Source organism: Panthera pardus, unplaced genomic scaffold (assembly GCF_024362965.1).
Source record: "Panthera pardus isolate Hobbes unplaced genomic scaffold, ASM2436296v1 HiC_scaffold_22, whole genome shotgun sequence".
Taxonomy (NCBI): Eukaryota; Metazoa; Chordata; class Mammalia; order Carnivora; family Felidae; genus Panthera; species Panthera pardus.
In genome coordinates, this window is record NW_026526788.1 from 12,586,284 (window position 1) to 12,608,443 (window position 22,160).

Here is a 22,160-nt window from a genome sequence, read left to right on the forward strand (position 1 = left end):
GCACACCCGAGAGGTGGGGCGTGAAGAAATGATGCCATTTCATCATTTCCTGGAAGGCAGACATTACGTGCAAAACGTAATGACGAAATAAGAGATACAGTAGTTTAGAAATTTAATGTTTCTGGAAAGTCTAACGTTCGGGGAATGTTTGAACCGGGAAAAGAGGTCTTCTCCCTTTTTTCCCCTATGGAAAAAGGAAACTTTGAAACATTTGAAAAAAGTGTTTGTTTTTTTAAAGCCCACTTTATGATGCATCTGAAACGAGAAGCCCAGATTGGAGTGCCTTGGGGGGTCAGGCAGGTGACAAATGGGCGAAGCAGGTTGGATATTAAATAAAAGCAGAGCCTGGGCCCTCTGACCCAGCGGAAGGCCGCGTGTCCCTTAGAGCAGGAGCAGATTCTGCCGGAGTCCACTCTGCGTTGCCATATGGTGGCCCCTGTGTGGGGTGGGAGCCAGATCTCACATCTTCATAGAAATCCGGAGTTTTGAGTAACCGACGGAAAGCCTTAAATGACACCAGCACCCTGTGGGCCAAGCAGACCCCGTCTGTGGTTGCCTCTGGCCTGCAGACCATCTGCCTGCACCTGTGTGTGTGTGTGTGTGTGTGTGTGTTAGCAGAATATACTGTGTAGAACCCAGAGTACTCTCCTGGGTGTTGTGCATTTAAAAATGAAGTTTTCAGGGGGCACCTGGGTGGCTCAGTTGGTTGAGCATCTGACTCTTGGTTTCGGTTCAGGTCACGATCTCGCGTTTTGTGGGGTCGAGCCCCACGTCCGGCTCTGTGTTGACAGCGTGGGACCTGCTGTCTCTCTCTGCCCCTTCCTCCCTCGAAAGGAAGAAATAAACCTTCACAAAAAACAGATCACAATAAAGGTTTCAAGCATGGATCACAAGTGCATCAGGTGCATTTGAATTGTGCTGCCCGCGTTTGTCATGATTTCGGCTGCAGGTGCGCCGCCGTGTGCCCTGCGCACAGCAGACCTTTAACAAGGATTTGTTCGCTGCACGGAACGCGAAGGAGTTTAATAATCCACAGTCCTCTGGTTCCCGTGAATCCCAGAGAAATCGGAGAACAGGATAACACGAAGGAAATCGATCTGTGTTCTGGATGTGATAGAGCGAGCGTGTGTTTTCAGAAACGAAGGCGCCGTCACAGAGGTTAGGGTAAAAGCCGCGGAGGCACACACACGGTCAATCTCAGCTTTTGCCGTGTCAGTCTGAGCTCGGTCTCGTTTCCTGAGCGGTCGCTTCTCCGATTTCGCTTCTTTTGATGTTTATTAGCTTCTTACTTTTGTCTTCCTCTTGCACGTCTGAAAGCCAAAGGTTGTCAGAACTTCCCAGCCTCGGTCCACGTAGATAAGAACATCCAGCCGTTGTCAAAGGAGCTGGGTCGTCGGAACCGTAGCAAACGCTGTGCGGTGGGGCGAGCAAGCCACTGCCGTGCCGTAGACGCCCCGGTCGGGATGCACCTGCTGGTGCCAGCCAGGCCCTGGATGTAGTTCCCCCCGTGCCCCTCGGCGATGTTCTTCTCCGTCCCTGTCCCTCTGTGCCACTCACTCTGGACTCAAAGTGCCGGGTGGGGGCATCTGAGTGTGCCCACATGGCTTCCTCCGGCTCCCGGGCCACCGGTGCTCAGCCCAGCCGTGGGGGAGGACACTGGAACGCGGAGACGAGGTGCGGGACACCGCTGTGGGTCAACTCACGCATCCCGCCCCGAGGAAGAAGACGCTCGCCGCAGCTAGCCGGAGGCCCGGGAGCCACATGGCACGCCATTCCTGGGATGTGGCGCCTGTGGCAGAACGAGGCGTTCCCAGACATGGGGTTCCTCACTCGGGTCATGGTAGAGTTGAGATTTTAACCTGTTCATGCCTGACTCACAACGCACGCCCTTAACCCCTTCTTATCCAGACACGTCTTTCGCGTAACCTCACTGGCAGCATGCGGGGATCCGTTCCCCGAATCCAGCCCGAAGTGTGTGGCTTCCTTCTCAGTTCCAAGCAGACGTGGTGGAAGGCAGCATGTGGCACTGCCCTGTGGCAGGTGACACTGTGATCTGTTTTGCTGTAGCAGGATTCCTCAGTGTCCTCGAAGGTGGTTTCAGATACATAGGGAGTTAAAAAAATTGTTTTTAAGAATGTTTATTTATTTTTGAGAGAGACAGAGCATGAGTGGGGAAGGGGCAGAGAGAGGGGAGACGCAGAATCGGAAGCAGGCGCCGGGTTCCCAGCTGTCAGCACAGAGCCCAGCACGGGGTTCGAACCCACTGACTACGAGATCATGACCTGAGCCGAAGCCGGATGCTTAACCGACTGAACCACGTGTATGGGTTTTATACAAGCGTCTTCCTCTGGTGTAGTTTTTAGAAAATGAGTTTTGTTTTTGTGCACTTAGCACCTACCTCTGGATGTCTGCTGTGTGCCAGACATTGTCCTAAGCCTTGGGGATACTGAGTTGAGTAACAGTTTCTGCCCTTCGGTGCTTGTTTTGGAGAGCAGAAAAGGGTAGGCGACAGTATATGAGCACCTTGCTCGTTTGCTAGAAAGCTGGCAGAAAGGTAACTGTAAAGGGCAAAAACCGTTGCAAGTCTGTCTAGGAAGAGAAGAAAATGGCTTATGCTAACCCCTTCCCACGCCCGTCATGAGCGAGGTGCCAGGGGGTGGGCGGAAGGTGCAGCTGGCCGGGGACAGGAGGGGGGCGCCCGCGGGAAAGGGCACTCAGGGCCAGGCCTATGTGTAGGAGCCTGTTTTAGTGATCTGCTTATCTGTGCTCGTTCGCTGCCACTTTATGGCATTTTTGCAAGGAGTAGAACCTTCTTTTATCATAATCCGTTAACTGCACATGATTCCCGGTCCCCCGTGTGCTCTTGTTCATTAAGTGGTGTCCTGGCCAGCACTGCATTCGACTTGCAGGATGTTGAGAGCCCTGCAGAGCAGTGACTCTTCCTGGGTGTGTGGCCGCCCCGGGGGATCATCGCGAGGTTCTGATGGTGCCACGTTCTGGTCGGCCCAGTGGCTGTCAGGGATGTGAGGCCCCAACAGTAAAAGCTAGGGCACTGGGCTTGCCGTAAAGTCAGACTCAGACTTCTAGAAAAACGGAACGGTTTCATTAAAGTATGCCAAGCAAAAATCCATCATCACCAGGTAAATACAGGTCACCACCACCCAGGGTAAGCAGTAGACATTTTCCAGCCCTCTAGAGGCACTTGTGTGTGCCCTTCTCACCTTTGACCCTCTCCCTTCCCCCCAAAAGTGAGCACAGCCCCGACTCACACACTGGTCATTTCTTTGTCGTGTGTATTTTCTGTCCCCACCCACCCCCTGGCCCTGCCCTGTGGGTCTCTATCTGCGTCCCGTTTCCTGGATCAGGAAAGCCAGCGTTCTGACGTGCTCTCCCGGCTGCTGTAAACGTATGTGACCGGAACAGGAATGTGTATGGGTGCAAGGGGCTTGCGTCCTGCTCTTTGATGTCCAGTTGGACCAAAGGTTATTGCACTTGGCCTGAGGCCTGGGGTCTCACAGGGCTCTGGGTGGCACCTGCTTGTCTTCCAGGAGGGCCCCTTGGCCTCCTGTGGTCCTCTCCCGGCAGGTGCAGTGTCGGGGCTGGCCCGGGAGCCCTGGGAGCCGGCCTCAGTGCTGCCTGTGGCACCTGTCAGCACCTCTGTGCCGGATCGTACCTGAGAGTAATCGGAAACCTTGCGCCCGCGGGTCCTGGTAACCGAAACCCCAGTAACTGTGGGCCTGATTGCATAGGAGGCCAGGTCCGTAAAAAGAGCCTCTCACGCAAGAGGATTGAAGTTGGTTTTCAGTGTCACGGTGTTTTGTAGAAGTTCGTTTCTGCTATGGTGTAGAACCTTGTTTCACCGAATTAGGGGCTCATTTCAGTGGCCACCGGCCTGCCCGGCCTTCCTGCAGGTGCGGCGTGGGCACATGGCTGGACAGGGATGGAGAACGAGGGGTTCAGGTGCAGCGATGATCAGGGGCCCCACCTGCCCCGCGGGATTGCCACCCTGATGCCGGGAGGGACTGGCTGAAGCTGCCGAGGCTTCCTGGGCACAGGGAGAGCTGGAGCCCCCCTAACACGGGCCTTGGCAGTGACTGGTGAGAGCAGGGAGGTCTGTTCTGAGGGTGGAGCGCTGGGAATCGCGGATGGACGCACAAGGAAGGGGGCGGAGAAGTCCCCCCCCCCCCCCCCCCGCCATCTCCTAGGCAATATGGAGACCTCATTTAGGCTGTGATTTTGCTCTTGCAGCCTGTGCGCCCTGTGTTTGTCAGGCATGGTCTGCAGCCACCTGTGCAGACGAGAGGGGGAGGGGTTCGGGGCCGTGGTGGGACGTGTGCACATGTGCAAGCAGGTGTGTATGTAGGTGATGGTGTTTATCAGAAACCTAGCTTCCTGAGCCTCATACCAGACCCACTGAACCGTCACCTAGGGGTGCAGAGGCCAGAAATCTGCATTTTAATGAGACGGCTCAAGTTTGTGCACAGCCGGGTCCTAGAATCTCTGATCTAGAAAGTGGTCATTTCACGCAGGCATTCGGGCGAGGGTAGTTGGATTGGGGAGAGACTGGGACTTTGAGAGAAGAGAGCGCGGGCCTCAGACTTGTTGCTCCGAAAAAAGAAATGCACGTGAACTAGGGTGTTTTCCACACCCCCTGTGCAAGAGTCTCAGATTTTAACTCGTCTTTTGGGGGAAATGTTCTGCCCCCAGATGAAGATGTGCTCCCTGGTGGCTCCGTGCAGGCTCTCTCTCCTGGTTCTGTCTGGATCCTCCGTGGTGGGGGAGGGTCCGTCAGACGTTAGTGGAGACCAGCTAGGGTGCCAGAAACCGGTTGTGGACATATTTCCAGTCTCAGTTTTTCCAGAAGCAAAACCTGTCTCTGTCTTGCATCCATCCATCCACCTTTCAGTTCCTCCAATGACTTAGCTCTTCCTACATCGGCCGAGAGTGGGATGGTCAAGAAGCACTTGAAACGCCACGTGTATTTTTCGTTCATTTTAGGTTGACCTTTTTTTTCTTATTAAAGGCCGTGATTTCGCCTGGGTGGCTCAGTCTGTTGGGTGGCCGACTTCGGCTCAGGTCATGATCTCACGGTCCGTGGGTTTGAGCCCCGCGTCGGGCTCTGTGCTGACAGCTCAGAGCCTGGAGCCTGTTTTGGATTCTGTGTCTCCGTCTCTCTGACCCTCCCCCGTTCATGCTCTGTCTCTCTCTGTCTCAAAAATAAATAAACGTTAAAAAAAAAAATAATAAAGGCCGTGATTTTGGTGTCCACACTAAATCTTTCAGTGTTGGGAGATCAGGGCTTTGTTATCTGTGAAGGGTACTGAGCAACGACAAAAAGCTGGCATGAATGTGACGGACGAAGCACAGCTTATTCCTAGAATTCCAGCATCGCCGAGGGTCACGCTGGAAGGAATCCCACAAACCCCGTGATCCTGCGGCGTGCTGGACCCAGCCGGCCTGTGTTGTATTCTCACTGTGCCGTTTGGTGCCGGGTGAGTGACTTCGTGCCTCGGTTTCCTCCGCTGTGCGATGGGGCCGGTGACGGGTGTGGTCGCGGGGTCACGGTGAGTCGGCGTGTGTAGGATGCTTGACTGGTGCCCAGTGCCCAGTGAACACGCACCTGCCGTATCACAGGTGGAAAGGCAGACCCTGAGAGACCTCCATTTGCCAGAGGTCGTGTAACTGGTTGAAGCTTCAGAAAGCAGGCCTTTCCAGTCCTTGGTTTCTTTTATCCCTGTTGACTGGACCGGTGAACGGTCCTTAAGACACTCTGGATTTAAAACGTTATGTCCGCCCGGTACGAGCACTGAAATGACGGATCGCTGCTTATCCTCAGTGCTGGGAGACTCTTCTGGAATCCTAAGGTGAATAACGAGACAGGAGCGGAAGGCCGTGCCCCGCAATGACCGCATCGTGTTGGAGGAGTGGAATTGCTCTGCCAAGGGTGCGGTGCTCTTAGGGTCGTCGTGGCCGGTGTGTCGCCGGGAGGCCCAGGCTGCCGGGGACGTGTGGACAGGACGTGCGGACTCCCGCTGCCGATCCCCACTCCCTGCTGGCGTGGAGACCTGGCGGCTGTGTTGCTAGGGTCAGGAAGAAAAACCGTAAGACGATGCACACACACACGTGGACGTGACCATGTATGAATGCACGTGCTCATAACACACTGGGGGAAAGCCTGCAGGTCCCGCCGAGGAGCCGTGTTCTTGCTGGGCCCTGCTCCCTGCTTTCCTTCCTTTCTGCTTCAGCAGCTTCCCCTGTTTCGAGACGAGGTGTCAGATGCTTCTTCCTGTTTACACAGTCACTTGAAATTTCTTACAGTTTTGCATAGCAGAGAATGGATTTGTCTCAAAGATTTTCTTTTGAAGCAACGTCTCCACCTCACACTCACAACCCCGAGATCAAGAGTCACACGCTCTACCGGCTGAGCCAGCCGGGCGCCCCAGGAGAGAATGGATTTTGATTTTAGGCACGTCCCAGCGGAGTGCCGTGCACGGTTTCCATTCGTGCTCCTGTGTGCCTCGTCAGCACCCGCTCCGGGCTGTGGCGTCTACGCAGAGCTCAGTACATGAAGCCTCATTCTCCTGCTGGTGAAAATCCGTCCTATGCTCTTTGGGCAGCTCAGCCTGGGGAGAAGACCCGCTAAAATCCGATGACAACAGACGGTGAGGACGGGGCAGCGGTCTACGCGCAGACGGTCCTGTGTGACCTTGGACGGGTTCCTTACCTTCTCTGGGCTTTAGTCTAGCACCTACCTGTCTCATAGATCTTCCACATCCAGAGCCAGGCCGAGGTATTCAGCGCTTCCTCTTTCTCTGCCACCGCCGAGGCAGCCTGGGTGTCCCTTGTCGGTGACGGCCTTTGCGTGCGGGGTGGCAGGTGTGGCAGCCCACCCAAGGGGGGGTGACCCCCCGGGCATTGGCGCCACAGCCCGGCTGGGTGCCTGGCGGGACCGGGCGGGCGGCGTGGGTACGGGGAGGCGGGTTTGGAGACCCATGCTGCTTGGAGGAGCAAAAGGCCATGTGTGGCGACTAAAACAGGATGTGGGGTCTTTGTCGTCCAACCCTTAGGGTTGTAGTAACAGGTCCTTGGCGTGTGGCGTTCGTCCCGCGGCGTGTTTTCCCGCCTCCCTCGGCACCGCGGTCTCTTTCCGGCCAGAATTCTCTTCTCCAGGTGCTGCCTGAAGGGAGCGGCGGGGGGCAGTGAGAGTGTCTCACCAATATGTACTTACACCAAAGCAGTGACTGTTGTAGGTCCAAGTCCTTAGAATTTCATGTGCCTGAATGGTGACAGATTCCAGTTCTCCAATTAGTCAGGAGAAGATGCCAGAAGACATTTTCCATCATGGTGTTTGGCTCATTCCAAGTTGTTTATCTGGGCTCTTTCAGGTATGCGATGTAAGCAGCCTGGAGTCACTTGTTTATTTTTTATGAAATTGATGGAGAAGCTTTCAGCATGGGAATTCGACTTATTAGCACATGGGAGTGAAAGCTTATGTGCACCTTTTAATAAAATGTCCTTATAATTTAAAAAAGAAGCAGATAAACGGTAATAATAATGATGATGTTATTGGGAATTCATGGAACCATTAGTTCTTAAAAATTGCCAGTTTAGGCGCCTGGGTGGCTCAGTTAGTTAAGCATCTGACCTTGGCTCAGATCATGATCTCACGGTTCATGACTTCGATCCCCACGTCGGGCTCTCTGCTGTTAGTGCAAAGCCAGCTTCGGATCCTCTGTCCCCCTCACTCTGCCCCTCCCTCGCTTGTTCTCTGTCTCAAAAATGAATAAATATTAAAAAAAACCTGCCCTTCATGCTCTGAAGTCCTTGGGTCCGGTTGAAGAAGCACGGGGCAGGAAACTGCGGTGGCCGCCAGTGTGGATCTGGAGCCAGAGTCTGGGTTTGAATCTGGCTCCAGCGCTTAGTAGCTGTATGACAAGTGGCTTAATTTCTCTGTGCCTCAGTTTCTTCATTTTCAAGATGGGAGGAGGTAATAACAGTACCTGTCTCTCCGCATGGCCGTGAGGATTGGATGGGTGATCCCTCAAGTTGATGGGCAGGAGTGCTGTCTGGCACTTAGTAAGTCTATGCTGATGACTTCTGTGACCTTGAAAGCCACCAACTTCCACACTCTCCCTCCCTCTGTCTTGCCCTTTGTCGGTTGCCCGTGATCGGGATGAAGTTCCCTGTGGGTTCTCTGGTGAGCACAGGCACCGATTTCCGTTATTTGTGCAGCAAATAGCCTTGGAGGATAAAGATCGCATCTCAGGAGCAATGGGCGGGCCTGCTTACTGCCTGTTAGAAAAGATTCAGGTTCCCTGAGCTCACAGAAACTCATTTCCTCTTGACAGTGAAATTATTTTTCTGGTTGCCTTCATTTGGTTTTGCTGTTGAATTGTTTTTGTTTTGTCTTGCTAGTTTGGATTTTAGATCAAGGTGTGATTTCTACGACATTGACATCTTTTCTTTGCGTTTCTCCGGTTAAAGGACATTTTCCTCTTCAAAATGTTCTTTTCATTAAATACTTCTACAACATTTAAATCAGGTCTAGCAAAACAGGCTAATGGATTTACTTTATCTTTCTTAAAAATTTCCAGCATTCTTGCCACTCTTTACTCATTGGTATGGATATCTTAAAAAAAAAAAGCTTAATGAGAAATACCATGCTTCTTACTATTTACAGAGACCCATTTGTATGGAATATTCAAACACTGGGAAACACTCTGAACATCATTGGGCAGTATTTGAACAATGTTGGCATTCGGATCTTCTAGCAAGATTAACGGCACCACATAGAACGGGATTTGTTTTGAGTGTGGTCTGTGTAGGTTATTCATACTGACTTTATTTGCGAGAGTGACTCGGCAGTGGCAGCAGGCAGGACTCTGAACACACATCTAGAACGTGGTGTCAGGTGCAGACGAGTCTGAGTGGTTGGACTGGGGTAGCTTCTCTCGCACACGCTCCTGGGCCAGTTCACGGAAATGTCGGTCTTCACCTTCACCTCCGCGCCTCAGCGTTTCCTACTCTTGCGTTGCACTTGCTGTTGAGTGGATTCCGTGTCGATTGCTAAGCAAGTAGGAGAATTGGAATACCTTCCTCTTATTTCTCCACTGATTTTTCTCAGGGTACTGACGATCTGTAAATTTCCCAGGAAGTTCTGGGAAGGAGGTAGGGCATAGAAGTCATTTCGCTCGCAACCAGCTCCCTGCGGTCGCTGTGGGCTGCGCAGCCCTGTGCGTCCACCTTCTCTGTTTGCAGCTGGGAGATACCCTCTGCTCACTGTACGGGGGCCACTCTGTTCCCCCTCCCTGTCCTCAGATGCACAGGCATGCGCTCCCGAGCTGCACCTGCTGTCCTCCCCGCCCAGAACACTCTTCCCCGGACATGTTGGTCCCCTCCCCTCCCCTCCCTGAGAACATGCTCACACATCCCTTTGGGAACGAGACCTTGGCTGACCCCTTCAGTAGAGCGGGCTGCGCTGGGACCGCCGGGCTGATCCTGGGGGCAGGGACCCGGTTGTGCCCCTGCTTTGTCCTCAGTGCCTGAACAGTGCCTGGTACCTATCTAACAAGGGCTCTGGAAGTATTTGTGGAGTGAGTGACTGAGACGCCTCCGGGGGTTTGGTGGGGAATGGCTGGGGGAGGGGAAGGATTGGTGACAGAGGATGAATCCGGGTGATTGCTGTGGTCTCTCTGAGGTTTGCTGAGAACCTAACCAAGGGCTTGGAGGCAGAAAGGGGCTCAAGAGACAGGGCGGCTAGGTTGTACTCCCGATGGATCTCACTTGAGATTGGAAGGGAAGGAGAAGGAAAGCAGTCTGGAATATTCCATGTCTGGCTTAGCAGTAGGTAGATGGTCTTCCCATTTAGCTGAGATGAAGAATACCAGAAAAAACCAAACACCTAAACATTTCTCTCATAAAGCAATTATATTAACAGAATAAGAGAACACCTTCTGTAATTTCTGTTCATCTGAAATACAGTTTCTCAAAGGCTCTAAGTGACCCTTGCTGAAATGCCGAGTTTGATTTGAGGTCAAGTTTCCTAAAATGTTTCCAAAGCTCGCCGCAGGGAGGCTTTGGCCTCTAGGGAGTTTATATCTTTAGATAGATTTTTCTGTATCTGGGAGCCAGGCCGGAGTTTCTGAAGGTCTGAATACTTAATTAGCTTTTCAGCACCTTGAGTCACTAACAGAATTCATAGTTTAAATATGAAGTTTACGGTTCTTCCTTTGCATACGTGTGTCCTTTTATAAGGATGGTCTCCGCAGCCGAGGCGTCGATCCTTTCTTCCCCTGGTGGCTGGCGTTGTCCAGGTGAGCGGCTTACTTGGGAGCCCAGGCCTGCCCTATTTCTTTCAGGCCTTGAGTCAGGAGGGTGGTGGACTTCATGAAAATCTGAGTTACCTCCACTTCCGTCCAGTATGCTGTGGGAATAGGTAGACTGTGACTGCGGAGTGAGTTCTAATTTAGTAAACTGGATGAGTTTCGAGTTCATCATTGAGTGATTCTGGATATTTGCCGACTAAAAAAACCCACAGAGTTGATAGGTGTGAGGTTCTTTACTGATTACAGTCCATCGCTTGGCTCTAAGATAATTTTATCTCCCTTCTCCCCTGCCATGTGGGAAGCTTTGCCTTTTATTTAGCTCAGCTCTTCTGGAAAGCAAATGTGGTGTGGTGCTGGTGACAGGTGCAGGGGCCGGCCCCCCCGGGAGGGGCTGGCTTCTTTCCTGTGTGGCTGGAGGTGTCCAGGACCTCCCCAGACCCCGTCCGTTGAGTGACAGGGGTTGGCCGGGAGCTCTCGCATCATCTCCCAGCATTGAGATTTTGTATGCTAACTCTCCATTTGGCCACAACCCCCCCCCCCGCCCCAAGAAACAAAACAGCAGATCTGAATGTACTATGTACTATGGGGGAAGGAGGTCTCTGACATATTGTTGAGTGAAAAAAGCAACTCGTGGAACATTTTGTGTGTCTAGAAAAAGGATACATAGAGATCTAATCTGGTAACAATCAGGGGAGGTAGAAGGGAAGGATTTCACTTCTTAATTAAGTTATACTCCTTGGAGCTAAATTTTGTGCAGTTATAGGACTTTTATCATCCCAGAAGCAAAGCAGCCAGGCGCTCAGTGGTTTTGTGATGCTCTGACTGGGCTGTGCTGGGGGGTAGCCCTGGAACCAGCTGAGGGTCCCGTCTGTCCAGGGGCTCCCGTGGCCCTGCTCCCCGTGGCCGCCACCAGCTGGGGCTGAGGGGTGGCCGTCCTCCTCAGGACAGGGCATGTACCCTCTGGGTTTTCAGGCCCCCAGCTGTCACCATTTTTCTCCCATGCCCGCCGGCTTCAGTGGCATTTGGGTTTATGACCTTTATGTTAAAACTTAAAAATCAAGGATGTTTTTTGTTAAAAAATCCCTAACATTAAAGTTTTCAGTAGCTTAAGCTTGCTGTTCCGAAGCAGCATCCTCAGGGAGCCCTCCGTGTGTCCCGGGGAGGTCTTTCCCCGATTGGGGCACGGGCCGGGCTGGCCGTGTGTGTTGACTGACGCGTGTGCTGGGTAACCGAGCGTGTGTCACTGCCAGGCGAGCGGACTTCCCTCTTTCCTGCGTGTGGCCAGACGTGTGGGACTTACTTTGTGCCTTCCACAGCCCCCTGATTGGCGTGCTTTCCACTGTAACTTGTTCGCGTGACTCCTGCCTTGACGGCCCCCCGTGCCCGGGGCTGGACCGCGGGGGCCGTGGTCACTCCCACCGGCCACGCTCTGAGCTTCCTGCCGAGTCTCTGCTCTTCTCTGGAGGCTCCACGGCTGGTCTCTGCCGGCCGCCTCCTGGCCTTTGCTGCCGCTTTGTCACCGCGTCTCCCAGACCGCTGTGGACTGGCGTGTAGGGGTGAGGCGGGGTGGGACGTTTGATGTTTGTGTGGACCTCACTCTGTTTTCATCCGTGCCTCACGTGACCTGGCAACTCTTGTTGTGCATCCTGCCGAAGTGAGGGAGATCTCTGTCCATCTGTCCTCTGCCCCTTACGCTGTGTTACAGGGGACCCTCACTACCTGGGACCGCCCCACGAGTTAAGGTGGCTTCCTCCACCGGATCCTTTTTCTTCTGGGTGTCTGGTGGTGTCTTTTGTGAATACTGGGCTTCATGGTTCATCCTGCTTCACCAGGATTCTAGGGAATATATAGATTCGGTTATTCAGCCACGCTTTTTATATTTTAACATTTTTTAAATGTTTATTCATTTTTGACAGAGAGAGACAGAGCCTGAGCGGGGCAGGGGTAGAGAGACAGAGAGACACAGAATGGGAAGCAGGCTCCCGGCTCCGAGCTGTCAGCATAGAGCCCGACGTGGGGCTCGAACTCATGAACCTTGAGATTGTGACCTGAGCCGAAGTCGGACGCTTAACCGACTAAGCTACCCAGGCGCCCCCCAGCCACACCTTTCTTAAGAAACTTTTTTTTTTAATGTTTGTTTATTTTTGAGAGAGACTGAGGGAGAGTGCCTGTGTGCATGTGCATGAGCAGGGGAGGGGCAGTGGGAGAGGGAGAGAGAGAGAATCCCAAGCAGCCTCCAGGCTCTGAGCTGTCAGAGCCCGGTGCAGGGCTCGAACCCACGAACTGTGAGATCATGACCCAAGCTGAAACCAAGAGTCGGACGCCTAACCGACTGAGCTGCTCAGGTGCCCCTAAATCCTTGTATATTCTTATGTCAGCTGTACCTTTGGCTCTTTTAAACTAATGGCCAATGAAGTACGTTGTCAATAAAGGAATAAAATACTAACTTTCCTAGGGCTACCTCTGTTTTACTAGAAGCCTCTTAAAGGCTGTAGGAGTCAGAGCTCTGAGTCTAGGCACCTTGTGAGCAGTGGTGACCCAGCATTTGTGATCAGACAGGTTGTACCCAAGTAGGCTGGCTGTGCGGCAGGCGGTGGGTGCTCTGGTGACCCGTGGGGAGCGGTGGTAGATGAGGGGCCAGGAGGCCGGAGACGCCCTGGGAGGACTTGCATTCATCAAGCCAAGACCTGTTGTCTCTGCTGTTTTCAGGTGCCTTGTTCTGTTGCCGTGCTGGGGCCACAGAGTGACCGTATCTGCTGCTCGGAGCATAACCAGACATTGAGAGGAAGATCAGTGAATTATTATTTAATAAGAAAATGGGCCTTTGTGGGCCTGACCGATACAGATCACCCGCACGAGAACACTGGCTTTAGGCATTTGAACGAGCGATGGGACGTGAATGCCTGACATTGGGCACGTGTCCTAGAGTCATTCCTTGTCATAATTTATCAAGTCGGATACCCAAAAGCTGTGACTCAGGGAGGCAAGCTGGAACATTTCCACCTGCCTTACCTTTGCCGAGATGATTTTCAAACGTCCTAAACTAGAAATTGGGTTAAAGACGTGTAGTTTGTCAAACTGAGGGTGAAAGAGAGGACATTGGGCTTCCGGTGAAAGTGGATTTTTTTTTTTTTTTTTTGGCCTCTAAATAGCAATAATAGTGGTTTTGATGTAGCAAATGATTATTATGGGTCAGGAGCTGCACTAAGTGCTTTTTGTAATTCACAAAGCCGCTCTGTATTCCCATCTTACGGGTGAGGCAGCTGGGTCACCGTGCGGAGAAACCTCCTGGCCAAGGCCGTGTCATGAAGGTAGCGAGTGTTGGAGCCGGCATTGGAAGCCAGGGCCTTTAACCTAGGTCCACAGTCCTACCCACCGACTTGCAGTGTTTCCTTAAGCGAAGGATGAAACCTCGTGGCGAGGCTGGTGGCGACCCAGTTGTGGGCCACGTGGAATGGGCTTCGTTTGAGGAACTGTAACGTCCACAAACAGCATCGCGCCCCCGACTGCTGTGTACTAGTCTCCCGTGGCTGCCGTAGCATGTTACCGCAAACGTGGTAGCTTGAACAACGTACCTTTGTTTTCGTGCAGTTCTAGAGGCCAGAACCCCCAAATCTGTTGTCTTGGCAGAGCTGTGCCCCCCGCCCCCCCGTGGGGGTTCCCCGAGAGAAGCTGTTGCTTGTTCGTGGTGGCTCTGCCCACATTCCGTGGCCTGTGGCTTCACTACCCCAGTCTGCCTTCTGGTCACGTTGCCTTTTCCTTAGTGTGGCGTCAGAGCATCCTCTGCTTCCTCCTTGTAAGGATACCTTTGGTGTCATCATTTGGGGCCCGTCCTGGTAATTTCCCCGTCTCAAGATCTTTAACTTATTTACACCTACAAAGTCCTTTTTTTTTTTTTTTGCCATTTGAGGCGGCATCCCAGATCGCAGCGATTAGGAGCTGGATAACCTTTGGGGGTGCGTTGTTCAACCCACCACAGTGACCAAGAGAGGAATTAGAACTTTCAGTCCACCTTGTAGGAATGTGCTTGATTTCAACAATTTCCTAATTGTTCCGCAGGACCCAGACGCTGAAAGTGTGGCAAAATTCCACAGCCAAACAGATTTGAGAGTTATTGTGTAAAATCTCCCTCTTCAGGAGATTCACAGTGTGCGGTGAAGGCCTGAAAATTCCGGGATGAAGATAGCTGCTTGAAGGGCTTTGATCGGGAAGGTGTCCTCTTCAGATTCGTGTGTTCGAAAGCTTCCCCTGGCACCTGTGTGGAGGATGGAGCGGGGAATACAACGACTAGGGAGGGCAGAGGCCCAGGATACAGGAGTGGAGGGAACAGAAGATGTTCTGGACTGCAGCCTGGGGTGGGGGGGGGGGGGTAGGGAGCTGAAGGAGCCCGGGGTAATCTTTTAAAATAAACTTAATTTTAGAATAGTTTCAGATTCAGACGAAGTTTGGGAAGATCGCCCAGGGAGCTCTCGCGTTCCCCGCATCTGGCTTCCACACGTAACCAGTGACCCAGCATTGACACGTGATCAGTTACCACAGCCGTGTTTCATTCACATTTCCGCAGCGCTCGCCTCACGTCCCTCTTCTGTTCCAGCAGCGCGTTCAGGAGGCCACGCCGCATTTGGTCGTCCCATAGGTCTCCTCGGGCTCCAAGGCTGTTGGCCCGTGGTCGCTTCTCGGACATTATTGGTCTTTGATGACCTTGATACTTTTGAGGAGAACTGGTCAGGTGTTTTGTAGACTGTCTCTCAGCCGGGATTCGTCTGATGATTCCCCCCTGTTGGATTGGGGTTTGGGGTTCCTGTGAGGATGACGGGGACCGCAGAAAGGAAACGCCGTGTTCGTCGTGTCCAGCATGTGACTCTCGGGGTCGATACTGACATTGCCCGCCTGGCTGAGACCGTGGCTGTTAGGTTTCTCCACCGTAAAATTACTTCTTTTTCCCTTTCCGCGTGCTACGCTGTGGAAGGAAGTCACCGCGAGGGGTAGGGAGTTTTGTTGCCCCTCCCTGAGGGCAGAGGGTCTATGTGAATTGTTTTGAATTCTTCTGCACAGATCTGTATACCCTCCCTCTTCATTCATTCAGTCCGTCAGTTACCTCAGCATGGATCCGTGGCCGTTTGAGTTACGCGTCGGGTTATAATCCAGGACCGTAGTATGTATTCTGTTTCTCACGTTGTCCCAGCTCTGGCATCGGCAGCTCTGTCGGGTGGCTCCTGTGCCCTTAGACACACTCCCATTGGCGTGTGGGTGTGCACACACGTGCACTTTAGGGCTCTTTCTGGCCGCACGAGATGCTTCGGACTCATCTTGCCTATTTCCTGGTCCAGCCCCAGAATCAGCCAGTGGCCGAAGGAGCCACGGCCAGAGTTTATTTTGAAATTTGTGGTTTACAGGGCTGTCTACGTCCCTGTCTTCCGAACTCTTATCACTTGGATAGAGACGGGGGAGGGGCAGGACCTGACAGCTGGGTGTCTGTGTAGGGGTTGGGCAGAGGTCAAAGGTCTGTGCCAGGCGCACAGTCTTAGGGTCTCTTAGGTGCCCCTTTCAGGGTGGGAGAGTGGCGGCGTGCCTGGGGCTGGGGGGGCAGTAGCGGAGTGTGGCCAGAGTGCAGGGTTGGAAAGGAAGGGTATTAGGAAATTGGGTTGGGGCCAGATGTGCTGGTGTTGAAAACCGGGCCAGCTTTGGCAGGAGGGCAGTGTAAAAAAAGCCAATAAAAGCGGTGCTTTGGGATAATTAGCGTGGCAGCCACACACAGATCAGACAGAGGAACGGCATTTGTCGTTGCTTCCCTGGGAAAGTGCTGGAAGCGGGTGCCTGCAGGAATAGCGGGGCAAGGCAGGACCCGCGGGGACCGTCGTAGCTTGCCAGAGATTTCTGCGTGTACTAGTTTCTTCATAATGGGGGGCGGGAAACCGGAGGAATCGGTGACTAAGCAATTTGTTTGCTTACGAGCAGTGAACTTAATAAAACAAAGAAAGGTTGTCTTAAAACATCTGTGCTGCCCTGTAATTACTACCGCGGGTGGTGTCCTTGTCTCGGGGAAGAGTCAGGGTTGAATTGGCGCCCCGCCCACCGTGGGCTATCACACAGTGCAAGTGGATGGACCACGAGTGTTTAATTCAGTCCAGTCATTTCAGAATTACTTCCTGTTGAGCTGCCTGCTTGGACGCCCTTCGGTGGCAGTTGTATTTTTAAAATTCGTGGGGCCCCTGAGATGCTTCATGGCAGAGAGGAGGCGCTCGCCGAGCACGCTTGTGTGCCGAGAACGATCCTGGGAGGACGCTCTTGCTTTTTCCCTGGGGCCTGGCATTTTGAACTTGAAATTTCGTTCGCTTACACCCAGGGAGAGAAATGTAATAAGGAAAACAAAGTCCCCAAACCGGTGGTGTGACCTGAACTTTTAAACCCACTCTTCCTCCTCCTGAAACTATTTTGGACACAAACACCGGTTCCGCTACGTAGAGTCCTGTTTTGTCATTTATCCAGCCGGCCTCCGATGTTGTGATTCGTGCATGTGGTTCCCTAGAAACCGTGAACGGGTGTCGTGTGTCTCGTGTCCACATCCGCCTTCTGTGAGAGTGAATTCACTCGGTCAACCAGAACGCCCTCCTCCGTGTGACCACGGGCACGCTCCTGTCACCCGGGAGCCTCGGGCAGGCCTGTTGCCGAACAGGGATCTCCTGCTTCGGGGTGGAAGCAACATTTCATTAAAGATTAGTTTGAAGTTATTTTTATCTGTGAAATGAGGATAAGAATACACACCTGGTGAGGTTCTTAGTGGGTGTGAGGGATAAGAAGCAAGTGCGTGTGTTCTAAGCAGGGTCTCTTGGTAGAATCTGCTTTCAAAAAGTCCCATCTCAGGGGCACCTGGGTGGCTCGGAAGGTTCAGCATCTTGCCTTTTTTTTTTTTTTTTTTTTTTTTTTTAGTTTATTTATTTATTTTGGTAGCGAAAGCATGCGAGCCGCAGAGAGAAGGAGAGAGAATCCCGAACAGGCCCTGAGCTGTCAGCATAGAGCCCAACATGGGGCTCGAACCCGCGAACTGTGTGATCACGACCTGAGCCGAAGTCGGTCACTGAGCCGACTGAGCCACCCAGGCGCCACTCAGAGTCTGACTCTTGATTTCAGCTCAGGTCATGATTCCAGGGTCATAGGATCGAGCCCCATGCTCTGTGCTGAGCGTGGAGCCTGCTTAAGATTATCTCCCCCCCGTCTCTCTCTCTCTCTTTCCCTCCCTCCCCCTGCCCCCTCCACCACTCGTGTGCTCGCTCTCTCTGTCTACAAAAATAAAATAAAATAAAATAAAATAAAATAAAATAAAATAAAAATCCCATCTCAGCGGGTTTTACTGCAGTGGCTATGCCTTGTGTTTGTTGCTGTCTGGTGATTTTTTATTTTTTTAAGCGAGGAAACTTTTTCTGCAGCAGAAGCAAGAGAAAGGAGATCGTTGGGCTCCTGCCCGGCATGTAACCAGCAGAATCCCCCATCAGGGAATACACCGGCACCGCATTGTGAACTCGGTGCCTGTAGAGACCCGGAAAGAGAGGACATGTTGAGAGCACCGTGGGGGAGGGGGACACTGGGGGGGGGTCACTCTCTCTGTGCACCTGCACCGTTGGGGATTTCCAAGCGTGCCTGTGCAGAGAGGCCCCGGGAGGCCCTGTGGTGTGACTGCACTTCCTGCTAGGTCTGGGTCAATGTGTCCTACACGAGCTGCCGTGCCGTCCGCAAAGCCGGCCCCCTTTCCTTGATTGTACCCGTACTGCAAACATGCACCGGTTTCTCCCTAGAACGATGAAAGCCACCGGGGCGGGCCACACTCTGCTTCTCTTTTCCTCTTTTTCATAACTTAACGAAATTACTTACCAGGCTTGAGTTGGAGACGTAGCTAGTTTCAAGAGAATGCACACGCGAATGGCAGTAAACGGCAAGCGTTCTGTATTTCTTTTCGGGAAGGATGAAGGTGTCCCGATCCCTGGGGTTCAGGGTGTGTCTGGAAGGTGGTCCAGCACCAGCCTGGATGGACCCCGTTTACGCTGCCCGTTTTCCGCGCTCACTCCACCGTTTCGGAAGACTTGGTGCTCTAACACTGCAAGGTGGCGTTGTAGTTTATTGTGGCACGGAGGACGTATTTCACTTTCCCTTCTCCGGGCCTTCGTATTAGTCAGACCTGATACGTTGTCTGTGTGAGCTTTTCAGCGAATGCTTTTGATTTAGATTTTCCATGAAGGAAGCAACTGAACGTGAGCAAAAAGTCAGGTCAGTCGCTGCCGAAAGTCTGTCTGGCAGACGGAAGCACCCGCAGGTGCAGTGAAGAGGGCTCGCGGGCCGGCTCTCCTTCCCCAAAGCGAGACAGGGTCACGGTGGATACGGCGGTGAGACACCTGTGCGCAGACACGTCCTGCGTGGGGCCCGGCTCCCCGGGTTTGTGACGCTGTCGGCCTGGCCTTCGGCTGCCTCCCCTGTGACATGGGGACCAGGAAAGTTACCCAGAGTCGCCGCAAAGAGTCATAGGTCCCTCCGCTAAGGTTCAGGGCCCTGGCATTCCGTGACTGTGGCCTGCTGTTGTTGTCTCTGCTGTCACGTCCCTGCAAGTCACGTCCGCACACCCGTGGAGAATAAGGACCCGTGTGGCAGTGCTGGCGGGACAGGGCGTTTGGGGGTGTCCCCCCCCAGAATTGCCTTTGGAGGCCGCGTAGTTGCATTCTTTAGGTGGTTCTGTCGCTCGAGCGAACCTGAGTTTGAAGTTTTTCTTTCATTTTTGTGTTTTAACCTTAGAACGCATTTGGAATCGAGTGAAAAGAAACATTTTGGTTTAAAGACTTACTCGTGGGGGCGTCTGGTCTGGGTGGCTCGGTCTCTTAAGCCTCCGACTCTTGGTTTCCGCTCAGGTCATGATCTTGTGGTTCGTGGGATCGAGCCCCACTTTGGGCTCTGTGCTGACAGCATGGAGCCGGCTTGGGACCCTCTCTCTCTCGCTCTCTCTCTCTCTCTCTTTCTGCCCCTCCCCATTCACTCTCACTCTTGCTCTAAAATAAATAAAGTTAAAAAGAAAACAACTTGTAAAGTTGACTCGCAAACATGGTCTTTGGGTCCGAGTAGCTGAGTTTTGGGTTTTATCGCTCAGCTTTTTTTGATCTTTGGCTTTGGAGCTTTGTGAGTCCCTGGTTCCCATACGCTCCCACCGAAGTGACCGCTCCGTGGTTATTCTGCCCTCCGGCCCCACCACCCACCCTGCCCGCTTCACAAGCAAAGCCCTGGGTGCCTGGCGCTTCAAGGCCTCATTCACTCAGTGCTGGGACTGTTTTCTGCTTCACTTGCAGATTTGTTTTCTACCCTAAACTTTTGTTCTAACGGTCAGTAATCTTTTACAGCTCGACACGTAACAGGTGTGCCCACTCCCCTTGGCCTTAGAAAATCACTTGACCGCAGGCCTGCTAGAGGCCGGCTGTGCGGACACCGTGTCCCGCCCCTTCCGCCTTCTTCCCCTCCCTCGACTCCCCGTGATGTGAGAATCCGCCCCCAACGTTAGGGTCACTCACAAGCGGGTTGCTGGCCCTGCTGCCCACTCCTTTGTTTTCTCGATGAGCACACTGCGGTGGGAACATCTGAGTTTGTCTAGAAATGTTCACGGCTCCGCCCAGCGTCTTGCTGTGGTGTCCAGAACAGTTGGGCTGTTGGTTCTACTCCCCGTCCTGCCTGGGCTGTGCTCCATCAGAGGTGGATGCCTGATGTCACTTGTCAGAACTGGCTCGGGAGTGAGCCCATAGACGTCGGGGGTGTGAGGGGGGCGGGGCCGGGTCTCGAGTGAGGGCATGGCTCTGCTCTGGAAAGCAGGCAGGCTTGCGTGCTAAACACAGTGAAAGCCGGTTGAGTAGAGAACCCCTCTCCCCCCTCACCCCCACCCCGCCGTGTGTCTGCACCTGGCAGTACGTTATAATTACCAAAGCGCCTGCGTGAATGGTTGCTGGGGAAAAAAAAAAAAAAAAAACCCAACTAACAAGCAAAAATTGGGACTTCCTGAATAATACGTATCATTGTGATATATTGAACTTGTAAGATAATATATGGCTTTTTATATTTTGTGCAATATGTATAACATGTATGTAATATAATTTTATATGTTATACACAATTACACGTTAATATGTCACATATGTAATACATTACATATAGTACATTATAATCCCTATTTTATGTAAATATAAAACATGTTGACCCTCGAACACCATAAGGGGCCCCGACTCCTTACATGGTTGAAAATCTGCATATGACTTTTGACTCCCCTGAACTTAACTCCTGCCAGCTGAATGTTGACCAGAAGACTTACGAGTAACATAAACAGTTGATTGACACATATTTTGTATATGTCATGTATTTTGTATTCATACAATACAGTGAGCTAGAGAAAAGAAATCATAAGGGAGAGAAAATGCATTTTTGGTACTGTCCTGTACTTACTGAGAATCATCCACGTATAAGTGGACATGCGTGGTTCAAAGCCACGTTCAGCGGCCAACTGTATACGGTCTCGTATGTTTTATATATTCTGTACGTATCTTTTTTCTTGTAAACTTTCCTTTTTGGCACTCTGACTCACGTCACTCATAAATTCTCGCTCTCTTGACCTTTTGTGTTTTGTGGGCACGTAGGCATGTTTTCTGCTCCCAGCCCAGAGCGGCGATGTCAGAAAGTTCAGTTTTCCTTTTTTATCTCAGTCTCTCAGGTGTCCCATAACCCGTTAGGAAACAGATGTCTAAGAATGCACCAGCAGCAGCCCTTCAGAAAGGTCGCTTGTAAGCACAAGTGTGCGTCAGGTCTTTGTGAATTTTTAAAAGGCATCTTAAGGAGAATAATGAACACGCTTCCGGCCATTTGTAGACACACAGAGCCTGGAAGAGGCTGTTTACACACCTCTCCCGTGTGCCCTGCGAGTCTTTGAAGAGGGAAGGGCGGAAGTCGGCGGGTGTGGCTGACTGCCGTTCTCTTTCTGGAAGGCTCTGACTTGGCTGCTGAAACGTCCCAGCTGTGCCTTGAGAGTCTGATGGTGGAGGTGATGGCCGCGGGAGGATTTGCGGGTAGAGGGTGTGTGACCCGAAGCCTCTTCCACCGTTGGATGCTGGCACCTTGAGTTTTCGCTGTTAAACCCTGTGGGCAGGGAAAAACTTTCTAGAAACCGTCATTAAGGTGAAGAACTGCCAGTTTTAGTGTCTCCTTCCTAGGAGATTTGTATTTCATCGGAAAAGAAGACGTCAGCTCTAAGAATAAAAGTCCTTTTTCTAGGTGGGTAAGTCCTACAGTTTGGTTCCAGTTATGGCTTTCGGAGGCTGTACCCGGTCTCTTGAGTGAATTTGAGACGAGCCTTTTTCTCCCAAAATGGCCCAGAGTGGGCGGCTCAGCCTTTATTCAGTTGCAAGGTCCTGACCCCGCTCCTGGTCTTGTCCCCAGGGAGGGCAGGGGAGGGCAGCTCACAACAGCCCTGCACGCTTCCGGTGTGACGGATGACAGAGCAGAGCCGAGCTAGGTGCTCGTGGTCACGTGGTCAAGGGCCCGGCAAGGTTCAAGGCCACTGGGCAGGCAGAGCTCTCATTGGTGACGCGGAGGTGCGTGTGTATTAAATCTCCAAAGACCGACGAAATCCTGTCTGTGTGCCACACGTCACCAGGTGGGATAGGGCAGAATCTTTAGGAAATATTTCTAATGGCAGGGATTTTCTCGTTGCTTGAAATAAATTGTTAGGAGAGGTAAAACACTTCACTAAATGCTGTGATTGAGGAAATCCGATTTACATGATCATGTCCCTGCACCCCTGGATTCTCACATCACCCCTTCT

At 52.4% G+C, this 22,160-nt stretch overlaps 1 protein-coding gene and 1 long non-coding RNA gene across 8 annotated transcripts in view; one reads left to right on the forward strand and one right to left on the reverse strand.

The window, feature by feature from the left end:
* The window catches only part of SGMS1 (sphingomyelin synthase 1), a 289,527-nt gene that overhangs the window by 53,816 nt on the left and 213,551 nt on the right, over nucleotides 1-22,160 (forward strand). The window lies entirely within an intron of this gene.
* On the reverse strand, nucleotides 10,880-20,192 carry LOC128779105 (uncharacterized). 2 transcript variants are annotated; one of them, XR_008425050.1, is made up of 4 exons: nucleotides 19,871-20,192; nucleotides 19,156-19,357; nucleotides 18,195-18,790; nucleotides 10,880-12,161 (listed from the first exon to the last, which is right to left on the reverse strand). It is a non-coding gene; the product is annotated as an uncharacterized LOC128779105 (long non-coding RNA). The 2 variants fall into 2 exon arrangements; XR_008425051.1 differs by lacking the exon at nucleotides 10,880-12,161 and adding an exon at nucleotides 15,571-17,011.